The 11335-nt window shown below is 49.0% G+C and overlaps 1 pseudogene; it reads right to left on the reverse strand.

The window, feature by feature from the left end:
• Positions 1-1569: 1569 nt before the first annotated feature.
• On the reverse strand, positions 1570-3711 carry LOC136501583 (uncharacterized; annotated as a pseudogene).
• Between the last annotated feature and the right edge of the window lie 7624 nt (positions 3712-11335).

Here is an 11335-nt window from a genome sequence, read left to right on the forward strand (position 1 = left end):
ATCTTTAAAATCTTTTTCTTGGATTTCAAAATCCGTTTTAGAATCTAATATTTTCCGATGAGATAGGATTTATTTTACCAGTCACTCCGTCAAATAAAAAAAATGGACTGAGTAATAAAATCTAAAACAATCCAAACGGGCCAGTTTAACGCTAGTGAAAGCTGCGCCTTCACCTCTGCTTTACCGCGCCGCACCTCCCGAGTTCAAATTCTCCCAGGTCCGACCAATGGTCACAGCGAAGTACTGTACCAGCGTGCTGCGTGCATGTCACCGTCCCCCCTGCTTCCATCAAAAAGTTGGCAGCTTTGGTGGAGAACTAGGAGTCTGCCGCTGGCCGCTGCGCTCAGCCTTTTGCCAACCATTTCAAATCTAACCAACGGTCGCGACACGACGACGAGCAGCCACGGCCGGCGCTGGAGGACGCCAGGCACGCCGGACACACGCGTGAGAGCCTGAGAGGAGAGCGCCCGGGGGCTCTGTCACGCGTCGCTGTTCCGCCACAGGCCGTGGCTCCGCTTTCCGCGACGCCGCGCGGCACAGGGCAGCAGCCAGCAGCGCGCACGCCGCCGCATTGGAATCGAGGGGGCGCCCTGGCCGCAGTCCCCAACGCCGGCCCCAAACCTGTCGCTCTCAGCCCTCACATGACATGGAGGCTAGCGCGGTGGGAACGCGCTGCGCCCTGGCGCCCTGCACGCGCGCAGCCGCCAGCCGCCGCACAGGCACAGGCGGCAGCGGCAGTGGAGGAGCAGGGCGGGCGCCGGACAGGGACACGACCGCGTGGCGTGGCTCCCGAGGCCGGCCTGGCCGGCCGCGCGCGTGTGCGTGCGCTCGCTTTGCCTCTGCGGCCCGCACGGCATCGGAACATGGCTGCTCTTTTCCCTGTGGCCAAACACGCAAAACAGAAGTGCATGCATGACTGCACGAGCATTACCCCACCAACAATTTCACTCATGGCTTCAAAAGCCAAGGGTTGAAAAGAAAGACGGTAAAATCATGAGATGAGCACAAATCGTGACGGGTGATTAAACAAGGGGAGGGGGGGTGAAATGGTGAAAGCTGCGCCTTATACTAGATCTCTCACAAAATTATACTGGTACGGCAGCCCGATATCTGGAAGGCTGGAATCTGATCGTTTGCTACTGGAAATGAGTCGGCAGATGAGATCTACCTTGACACCCAAAGAATGGACAAAAAGTACAGTTTTTCTTATCAAAAGATTGGAAAAACCAAACCACTACTACTGCGAGTAGCCGAGTACGGGCCCGGCGCACGGGTTTCTTCCTCGTTCAATTGAACATGAATATCTGGGCCTGGTTTAGATCACCCCTAAATTTCAAGTTTTTTCACTCTCTCTCCATCATATTAATTTTTGGACGCATGTATGGAACATTAAATGTAGGTAAAAAAATAATTAATTGCACAGTTTGGTTGTAAATCACGAGACGAATCTTTTGAGCCTAGTTAGTCCATGATCAGACAAAGTTTGTCAAATACAAACGAAATATGCTATAGTATCCAGATTACAAAAATCCCAGCGAAACATGCTACAGTGTCCAGATTAAAAAAAATCCCTGCTGTAAACTACTACCATGATATTGCTGTATTTTTACCTCTTTTATTTATCCGGTACCGTTAGTTCTGCATCATGAAGATACTCCTACGATGTGGAGGGTACATGACTTTGCTTTCAACGTCAGTCAATGTAGGTAGCCGTTAGTAGTACTCCTACTGACTTCCAAGCATCCCCGCATGGACATGATCGTGGGGTTAACTTTTCGTACAGTTTTTACTACTTGATTAAAGTACAAGTATTCTTTTCTTGTATAGTGAAAAAGTCAAGAAAAAGAGCAGCGTTTCTCTAATCTAAGAAAAGAAAATGGCAGCCACCGGCGGCAAGTGCCTCCAGCGGCGACGGCGGCGGGAGGTAGTCGGTCAGTCAGTCTCAGTCAGGGGCGCGCCCCCACCGACTGTGCGAGCCGCTCGACCTTGACGACGATCTCCGGCGGCACCTGCACGGCGGGGCGCGGCCGCTCCTTGCACCGGCGGAGGTTCAGCCCGAGCGCGTCCGACACGTCCTCGGAGCTCCACCCGGCGCGCCGGAGCGAGTCGGAGCACCGGTCGGCCTTGAGCAGCAGCGCGTCGAGCACCGCGTCAGAGTCCACCGCGGCGGGGGCCGCCGCTGACGCCTCCTCGCCGTCGAACACCTCCCCGGAGGCCGCCACATCGACCATCTCCGTCACCTCCGTGTCCCTCCACCCGCCCTGCCTCAGCACGTGGCCCAGCCGGTCAAGGTAGCTGTCCACCCAGTGCGGGTTCCTGGACCTCCGCCTGGCCGCCGCCGCGGGAGGCGGCGGCGACGCGCACCCAGAGGACCGCGACGACGCGGTGGACGCCTCCGAGGACGACGAGTCGCGGCGGCGGCGGTCGGACGCCTGCGTCGCTCCAGAACTCGATCCACCGCGGCGCCTTGCCGCCGCAGGCCGCGTCGAGGCTGCGGCGCGTGCACGGCGTGGCGGCGGCGGCGTGCTGCTGCTGCGACAGCGGCGCCACCGACGGCGGCGGCGCTGATCGCGGGTCCAGCGGCTGGAAGCAGGCGTCGCGGGTGAAGAAGTGGAGGATGTCGAGGCCGACGCAGAGAACGCGGTCGTCGGTGACGAAGAACACCGGGTTGCCCGCGAGGCAGGGGCGGCAGGGAAGGAAGCATCGGTCGAAGAGCGGGACGAGCAGCGGCGCGCGTCGGATGGCGGAGCGCGCGAGCCTTAGCGCGCGGTCCGGGTCGGCGGGGCGCGCGCCCCAGCATCGCGGCCACAGCGCTCCGCGCGCGATCTGCAGCGACGCCGCCGCGATGGGGAGGTCGAACGCGGAGCGGAGCCCGGAGCGGGAGCGCCAGTCGGGGAACCCAGGCCCCGACGGGAGGCCCGCGGCGAGGACGGCGCGGAGGTCGGGCGGGAAGGCGAACCCCAGCTCGGCCTCGGCGCGCGCCAGCTCCAGCTCCGTAAGGCCCGGCAGCACGGCGGCCACCCCGGGGCAGGCCCGGAGGTGGTCCAGCAACGCGGCGGCCAGCGGGGCGAAGGAGTGCAGCCCGTGCTGCCGCGGGGAGGCGGACGCCGAGGAGGAAGGCCCCGCCGCGGCGCGCGTGGACAGGCGGCGCAGCCCCGCCGCGTGCGCCGCCGGGGTGAGGCTGAGGCCGGCCATCCGGCGGTCCACGTCCACCATTGCAGCCGCCGCAGCCGCCTAAGCTGTTGCCTCCTGCCTTGGACAGAGGAGGAGGCGCGGAGATGAGCCGAGGTCTGCTTGGGTAACGACGACGGCCGGAGGAGCGAGTGAATGCGCTGCTGTAGCTAGAGGCCGGTTGGGAAACGGGGAGGCGGGATTATATAGTGGTGAGGGCGGCCATTGCCCGTCGGCGTCCGGAAGGGGGCGGGCGGGCGGGCCCCGCGGCAGAGATCTCTGGCTGGGTCACCGAGTAGGAGGTGGGGGGCAACGGCAACGCGAGGGGTGGTGTGCTGGTGTGTGGCGTCCATTCATCGTCAGCTCTTGCGTTGGCGTCTCTCGCTTCATTTTCCTTTTTTTTTTTGTTCTCTCCGCTGATCCGCCCTCGCACGCAGGTCGTAACGAAAGGATGTGAGCGAAATTTGTCTGCGGATAGGATTTGCTCTCATCCTGCATTGCTGTTCGTTCTACCGCCGCCGGCCGCCCCCTGAATCGGATCCAATGTGTACAAATGTTACTTACACCGAATTTGTCTTCATATATATTTTTCTGAATCGGAATAAGATATGAATAATATCGGGTACCAATACTAATATGAATTTGTCTCAGTTACAAGCACAAATAAATTTGTATCGAATATAGGAGGATGAGCCAGATTCGAACAATGTCAATCACCAATATTTCTTCGAATATTAAGTAAAGGCAACATTCATATATATCACATGCTTTTAATTCTTATTAAAGACACTTTAGTAAAATACTATAAATTCAGCAAATAAAATTACATTAACTAGACATATGCATCCCCAAATTTACTTTAAGTTTATTAAAATATTTTAGTGAAGTTAGTACTTCTATATACTACTTCAGAAAAGGGGTAATAACTATACTTCACTTATTCCCTTTAGACTGAAATTTATCTTGGCTTGCTGTCCATTCCAGTAGATATCTGATACATACAATACAACTATCCGAATTTAATAACCGACTTAGCTATCCGGATTATCCGTCCTATTGGTTATCTAATGCATATATATTCATATTCGGTATATGAGAAAATGTGTACATTACAAAAAATTGCTATCTCATCCTAACGGTCAAGAAAGATCCATACCGTTTACGCCCTCCCAACAAATCTGTTTCCGCTCGGGCGTGTTCGGCTGTTACATTGCGCAGTGGATTTCGAATGGTTTCAGATAATTCAATAGTGTTCCGTGAGAGAGAATAAGCTGAAACAAGTCAGCAGTATACCAACCGAACACCCTAGAAGTTCGTTGGGCATATTTGCATGCACCCTGTTCCTACGCCCAACAGCATATTTGCATGTGGTTGGCGCCTACGGCTGAGAGCCTCGTGCAGATTGAACAGAACCGCTTGAATGTGCCTGGGCGGCTGAGAGACGCATCATCATTGTGATTCTACTTTATTCATGCTTAGGGTTAGCCGTTGTTGAGTTGGCTGCGGATGGTCTTCTGCAGCACAACTCAACAGTTAAGGAAATTGGCAGGAAAATTGTTTCGCATCGACGAGAAGACGACGCCTTTTCTTCAGTCAGTGGCTCAGTGCACACTGTACTGTACGGCCATGTGTGCAGTGGCCGATTTTCAAAGGAGATCTAACGTTGGCGAAAAAGATGAGGTCTGGACGTCTGGTATTAATTTTAGACCTGTGGAGCCTTTCAAACGTGACCGACGTTTAACATAGGACGGGAGAGTGGCCTACAGCGCTCGCCCAAAGAAACGCATGAATCCTAATTAAGGTGATGCAAAGCTAGCATGAGTTCTCTTCATGATGGCTGTACGTTTTATTAGTATTTACACAAGTGATGCTCCTCTTGTTTATAATATAACAAAAAAAAAAGTCTCTTTTATGGCTGCTGTTTTATATGCACTGCGCACGTTCCGATCTTGTTTATAACAGGCACAGTTTGCTATCTGTGATGACTGGGTCAGGGCTCGACTGGGTTTACCATGCAAGTGCTTGTGCTCAGTGCTGACACTCTTTTCAAACGTGCCATGATCTCTATCCATGGCTAGCTTTCGCTACTGGTAGAGTAGTAGAGATTCATGTCAAACTCAAACACCAGTAGGAAGAACCCTACCTCTACATGAACCGTTCGGCTTGGACAAGACCTGAAGACCGACTACCTTCCCGGCCGGACTAGCTTATCATCAAGATGGATCACTCGATCAACTCGCTGACCCAGGTACCCGATGGCTGATGGCTGATGGGCACGGTGCACTGCTGCCTCGAGAAAATTTGCCGCAGGGGCTGAGGATGAGACAAGGAGAAGCTGCTCTACCTGTGGCGACTGTGTCATCTCGCCAGCCAGAGCTAGCTTTCACTGCTGCATGCATTCCTCTCCCTGTGACGGCCCGAGCCGAGCCGAGAGGTCACCGTCCGTCGCCGCGCGCTGTCTGACTTCCGATGCCTAGGGGGTTGGTTAATTTGTCGATTTTTCTGCTGGTGTTATTATTGCTCCGTTGCTTGCGGCCGCAGCTGCCTGCATAGAACTGATGAATTGGACAGTGATTACTTAGTTGGACGGAGACTCTCTTCTTCGGTCTTGTGTGCGCTGCTTGAGAGTCTCCTCGCCAATGGTCTTGTGTTACGTACTGTTGTTGTAATTTAGGCCTATTTCCCTATGCCTGAGTACGTCTCTCCGCCATTAAAGACAGAAACTGTGAGCTACGATTTACACCAATAATTCCTCGTGACAACAAGCCACCACTATTAGAATAATGCCTTCTAGGGAGAGGTGAAAAACCCCTCTCCAAAGGCAGACTTGTTCAAAGTGGCTGAGCCATAAATCATACATGGGGCAGCTATAAAGATTTAACTTCTAAAAAGCGAGCGCAACTCGATCAACTGGTTAGGTTTCTCGTGGTGATCGTCTATGTTAATTCAACGACTTACACATACAGGTGACCGCATTTTCTTGTATGCGTATTTTAGGATTTAAAGCGCTATTCTTTCAGCGTGGTAGGTGATATGCCCGCTGGCAATAAGCCTATACTATACGATGATTTCATAAATCTCGAGATCTAACAACATAGTCTTTTGGATGTGCTTATATGGTGATTTTATTATATAACTTTGTTTTGTATGATTTTATTATCTAGAAGATATTAGTAGGTGACAAGAATTTTGTTATATTCTCTCTCTTAATATACACAAAAATTTTGCAAAAAATATACATAAAAATTATAAAGTTATAGTAATAAAAAAATGGTGTGATACGTAGGGGTGGGGTGTGTGTAGTGGTGGTGGGAGGGATGGCCCCTGCTAGCCCCCTTAGCTCCGCCCCTGGTCGTTGGTCACCTACCCCTTCAAGAGGTCTCTAATAAGAGATGTTTTACGGTGCTTGGGAGGAACCACCCGGTTCCTCTCTATGAAAATTTTCTCAGCTTAAATTATAACTAAGAGTAGCCTAGTAATTACAACTTAATTCCCTTGTGGAGCACCCATCCGCCCAGTGCTCGTTGCTCGGCTCCCAAGGCGTCGTCGGCGATTGGCTCGCCTCGCGCTTCTACCCTAGCTGATCCACCGCTGCCTCCCTCTTGCACTTCCTCCGGCTCTGCGCTTCATATGTCTGCAGCCGAGTAGAGTACCCCAAGCTGACGCGGAACGATCCACACCGATCCGGACACCCCCAATCTGCTTGTGCTCTTGCCTGGCTTTCGAGATCCATGAATCGTTGGGATGGAGATCCCAAGCGAATCATCATATAGGCTTTCTACCAAGTTATTCATGATGGCAGCATTTATCTGTTAGAGATTCATTTTGTTAATTCAGTAACCAAACTGAACGAACTTTGTCTGATAATAAAGCCGAACATTTCATTGATCAAATACTGAACGCTGGTTAATGCTTGGGTTGTCGAACTAGCCTATTACCCAGACCCACTATGCCCGCAGTGTTGCATGCTGTCAGCATCGTGTTCAGGGACTCCACGTTTCTCTGAGGCATCTGCTTGAACAGCACTTCAGCTTCGTTCGTCGATGAGGTGGGTGAAGGAGCTCTTAACCAATTACTTCCGGACCAGCGCTCTGTAGAATAGCCTGCAGATCGGGTGCGTTTGCGTCGCGCCTAAGCTCCCTAGGTGGCGAGCTGCTGTAGCCCGAGTGCCCGACATGGCCGGCGGGTGCCGCCGAGAAGACAGCTTGCTACGTGAAAGTATCATTTTACCCTCCACATTTTAATTAGAGCAGGTTCTAAGTCCACTAAATTTTGGTTCCAACCCACAACTTAAGTTCTTCTGAGTAGCTTCTTCCTATTTTTTAACCATCTGATTTAGCGAAACACATGACTCTCATTATCTACAAACGCTGTAAAATTTCTCCTCTAATAATCAATAATAATTCACAAGCCTTTGTGCCATTAATCATGTACGGTCTTTGCTACATCTATTGCTGTACCACGATTGCTCTACTCTGCATCACGTAGTCCAGAAACTATTACGAATAAATATTGGTTCCATAGAAATGGCTCTCGCCCAGCCCCCTCCCCCTCCTCCGCCCCCCTCCCCCCGACGGCAACGCGTCGCCTGCCCCACCCAGCCCCCAACCCAAGCTCCTAAACCCTGATTCAGCCATCCAGCACTCAAATCCACCTTCCCCCGCCAAGGATCTGCCGCCCCTGGGTAAGTTCGCAGCTCCTACTCCCCTGCTCATGGTGTATGAGCGGCGTGAACGTGGAGCAAAACACAGCAATTCCTAGCCCCAACAGTAACCAGTGCTAGAAACATTACATGACCACTAGCCATATATCTAGCATACTTACTTACATTTGATGAAGTGTAAACCCTAGAACATGTACTAGTACGGAATTAATAGAGAAAGAGCGGGATGCGAGTAGCAAGCCATCGGCCGCCTTCGCAGAAGATGAGCTGGCCATCGCGGTGTTCGGTGGAGACTCGGTGGAGGCACGGCGGTGAAAGGCGGCGGTGCGGTGGCGGCGTTGGCCGATGGCGGTGCTTTCCGTCGCTAGCAACGCTCTCTCACTTAGATCGGTTAGGGTTTAGGGAATGTAGGTGGGGCGTCTGGCGGCTCAGGTGAACCTCGTGCCCTGGCCCCCACCTCCCTTTTTATGGCGCTGTACGACGGGGGCCCACCAACCATGGAACGGTTAGGCGCCCCCAATCAGGGCGCGGATCCAAGGGCCCAATTGATCGTTGGGTCAATTAGTGGAGATCATCTAACATTCTCCCCCTTAATCTCACCTTATGACTTAAACTCAACTTACTTACTTTATCTTGTTCCTATTCCATCATAGATTAGTGCATAGAGCGTGCCTCATCGTCACGGTCAGTTGCCATTAGATTAAATAGCTACAATATACTTCTCTATTTTAAAATAAATTCTCAACTAGGTCCTTATTGTCTAGTAATCATAGGCTTTCCCTTAAACCTATACCAGCTAAGTGATCTCTGAACACGATGGGTGGTAAGCCTTTTGTAAGTGGATCCATGAGCATCTTTTTTGTTTTTATATGCTCAAGACTAATTATATGATCCTAGACTTTATCTTTCACAACATAATACTTTATGTTAATGTGTTTGGCAGCACCACTTGACTTATTGTTGTGAGCATAACATACGGCTGGATTATTATCGTAGTATAACTTAAGTGGTTTATGTATGTCGTCTACCACTTTCAACCCGGGCATGAATTTCTTTAGCCAATTCACCTGCCCTGTGGTCTCATAACATGCTACAAACTCGGCATACATTGTGGACGATGTAGTGATGGTTTGTTTCGAGCTTTTCCACGATATAGCTCCTGCGAGAGTGAATATGTATCCTGATGTGGATTTTCTGTCATCTCCCACATAATCAGAATCTGTATACCTCTCTATGTGCAGGGAATCAGATCTTCTATACATTAGCATGAGACCTTTCGTACCTTACAGGTAACGCAAAACTTTCTTTACTAATTTTCAGTGTTCTATTCCTAGATTACTCTGATATTTGCCATGTAACCCGGTAATAAATGCTAAGTCAGGGTGAGTACACACTTGAGCATAGTGTAAACTTTCGACAACTGAACTATATAGAACCGCTTTCATTTGATCGATCGCATATTGGTTCCTAGGACATTGAAATTTCTCATATCTGTCGTCCTTGACTATGGGAGCAGGTGAAGACTTATAATTTTGCATAATGTATTTCTTTAGAACTTTTTCTAAGTATGCTTTTTATGATAATCCTAAAACCCCATTTTCTCTATCTCGGTGAATTTCTATTCCTAGGACGAACGAAGCTTCACCGAGATCCTTCATGTCAAACTTTGAGGACAAGAACTTCTTTGTTTCTAGTAGTAGATTAACATCACTGCTAGCGAGCAAGATGTCATCCACATACAAGACTAGTAAAATATATTTCTCATTCTTGAACTTTGCATAAACGCAATTGTCCTCTACATTCTCTTAAAACCCAAACTTTTTATTGTACTATTAAACTTCAAATACCACTTTCTTGAAGTTTGTTTTAATCCATAAATATGTTTCTTCAGGCGGCATCCCATGCATTCTTTTCCTTCCACAACAAAACCTTTCGGTTGTGCCATGTAAATATTTTCCTCCAGATCCCCATTTAGGAATGTCGTCTTTACATCCATCTGATGTAATTCTAAATCGTAATGTGTTACAAGCGCCATTATGATTCTAAAAGAATCCTTACATGAGACTGGAGAAAATGTATCATTATAATCTATACCTTCTCTTTGTGTGAAGCCTTTCGCCACAAGTCGTGCTTTAAATCTTTCTATATTCTCTTTGGAGTCATGTTTAGTTTTGTAGACCCATTTACAGCCTACTGTCTTGGCTCCTTTAAAAATTGTTTCTAAGTTCCAAACATCGTTGGCTTTCATTGATTTCATTTCATCTTTCATGGCTTCAAGCCACTTGGATGAGTGAGCGCTTCTCATGGCTTCTTCAAATGAGGTGGGATCACTCTCCATTTGAAATTCCTCACATTCATAAACTTCATAATCACCAGGAATGGCTGATCTCTTGACTCTTTGAGACCTTCTAGGGGCCTCGTTAGATGACGCTTGTTCTATATAAGGCTGTTGTTGCTCTCCCTCATGTGTGACAACAGGTTCTAGGGGATCCTGAAGGACAGGTTCCTTATGCTCATTCATTGTTGCCACAGGAGAACTAATAACATATGTTGTTACTATAGTGTCTTGCACTGTTGGTACAACAACAACATGTAGCGTGAAGAATGGCTCCTGAACCATAGGAGTGGGCACGTATACCCGCTTCTCTTCAAAACTAATTTCTCGCGCTACCATGCTCCCCCTGATCATATCATCCTCCAAGAAGACAACATGTTTAGTTTCTACAAACTTTATTTGTCTGTCAGGACAATAGAAGCAGTAACCTTTTGACTTTTCTGGAGAGCCAATGAAATGGCAATGACTGTCTTGGAGTCTAGCTTCTCTATGTTTGGGTTATAAACTTTTGCCTCCGCTGGACAACCCCACACACGTAAATAGTTAAGTGAGGGTTCCTTTCATGTCCATAATTCATACGGTGTTTTAGGCACCGACTTACTTAGCACTCGATTAAGAATATGAATGGCAGTTTTTAACGCCTCCATCCATAAACTTATCGGTAGGGTAGAGTAACTTATCATGCTTCTCACCATGTCCATTAAGGTACGGTTGCGTCTTTCAGCTACTCCATTCTACTGATACTCGCTCGGTGTAGAATACTAGGCTACTATGCTATTTTCCTATAAGAACCTTACAAAGGGTCTAGGAACTTGGCCATATGGGGTGTGTCGACCATAGTACTCTCCCCCATGGTCGGACCTTACTACCTTAATCTTTAAGTTATTCTGATTTTCTACTTCAACCTTAAAGATCTTAAATTTATCCAATGCTTCCGATCTTTCCTTAATTGAATAAATATAGCCAAAACATGAATAATCATCTATGAATGTTATAAATGAATCATAACCATCCAAACTCTTCATAGGAAAAGGACCACAGATGTCTGTGTGAACTATTTTTAAAGTTTCTGCGCTTTGTTTGACATCTTTCTTTATTTTCTTAACGTACTTTCCTTTTATGCAATCTATGCATTGTTCTAAATCTGAAAATTCTAAAGGCGGAAG

This window comes from Miscanthus floridulus, chromosome 13 (genome assembly GCF_019320115.1).
Source record: "Miscanthus floridulus cultivar M001 chromosome 13, ASM1932011v1, whole genome shotgun sequence".
In the NCBI taxonomy this organism is placed as follows: Eukaryota; Viridiplantae; Streptophyta; class Magnoliopsida; order Poales; family Poaceae; genus Miscanthus; species Miscanthus floridulus.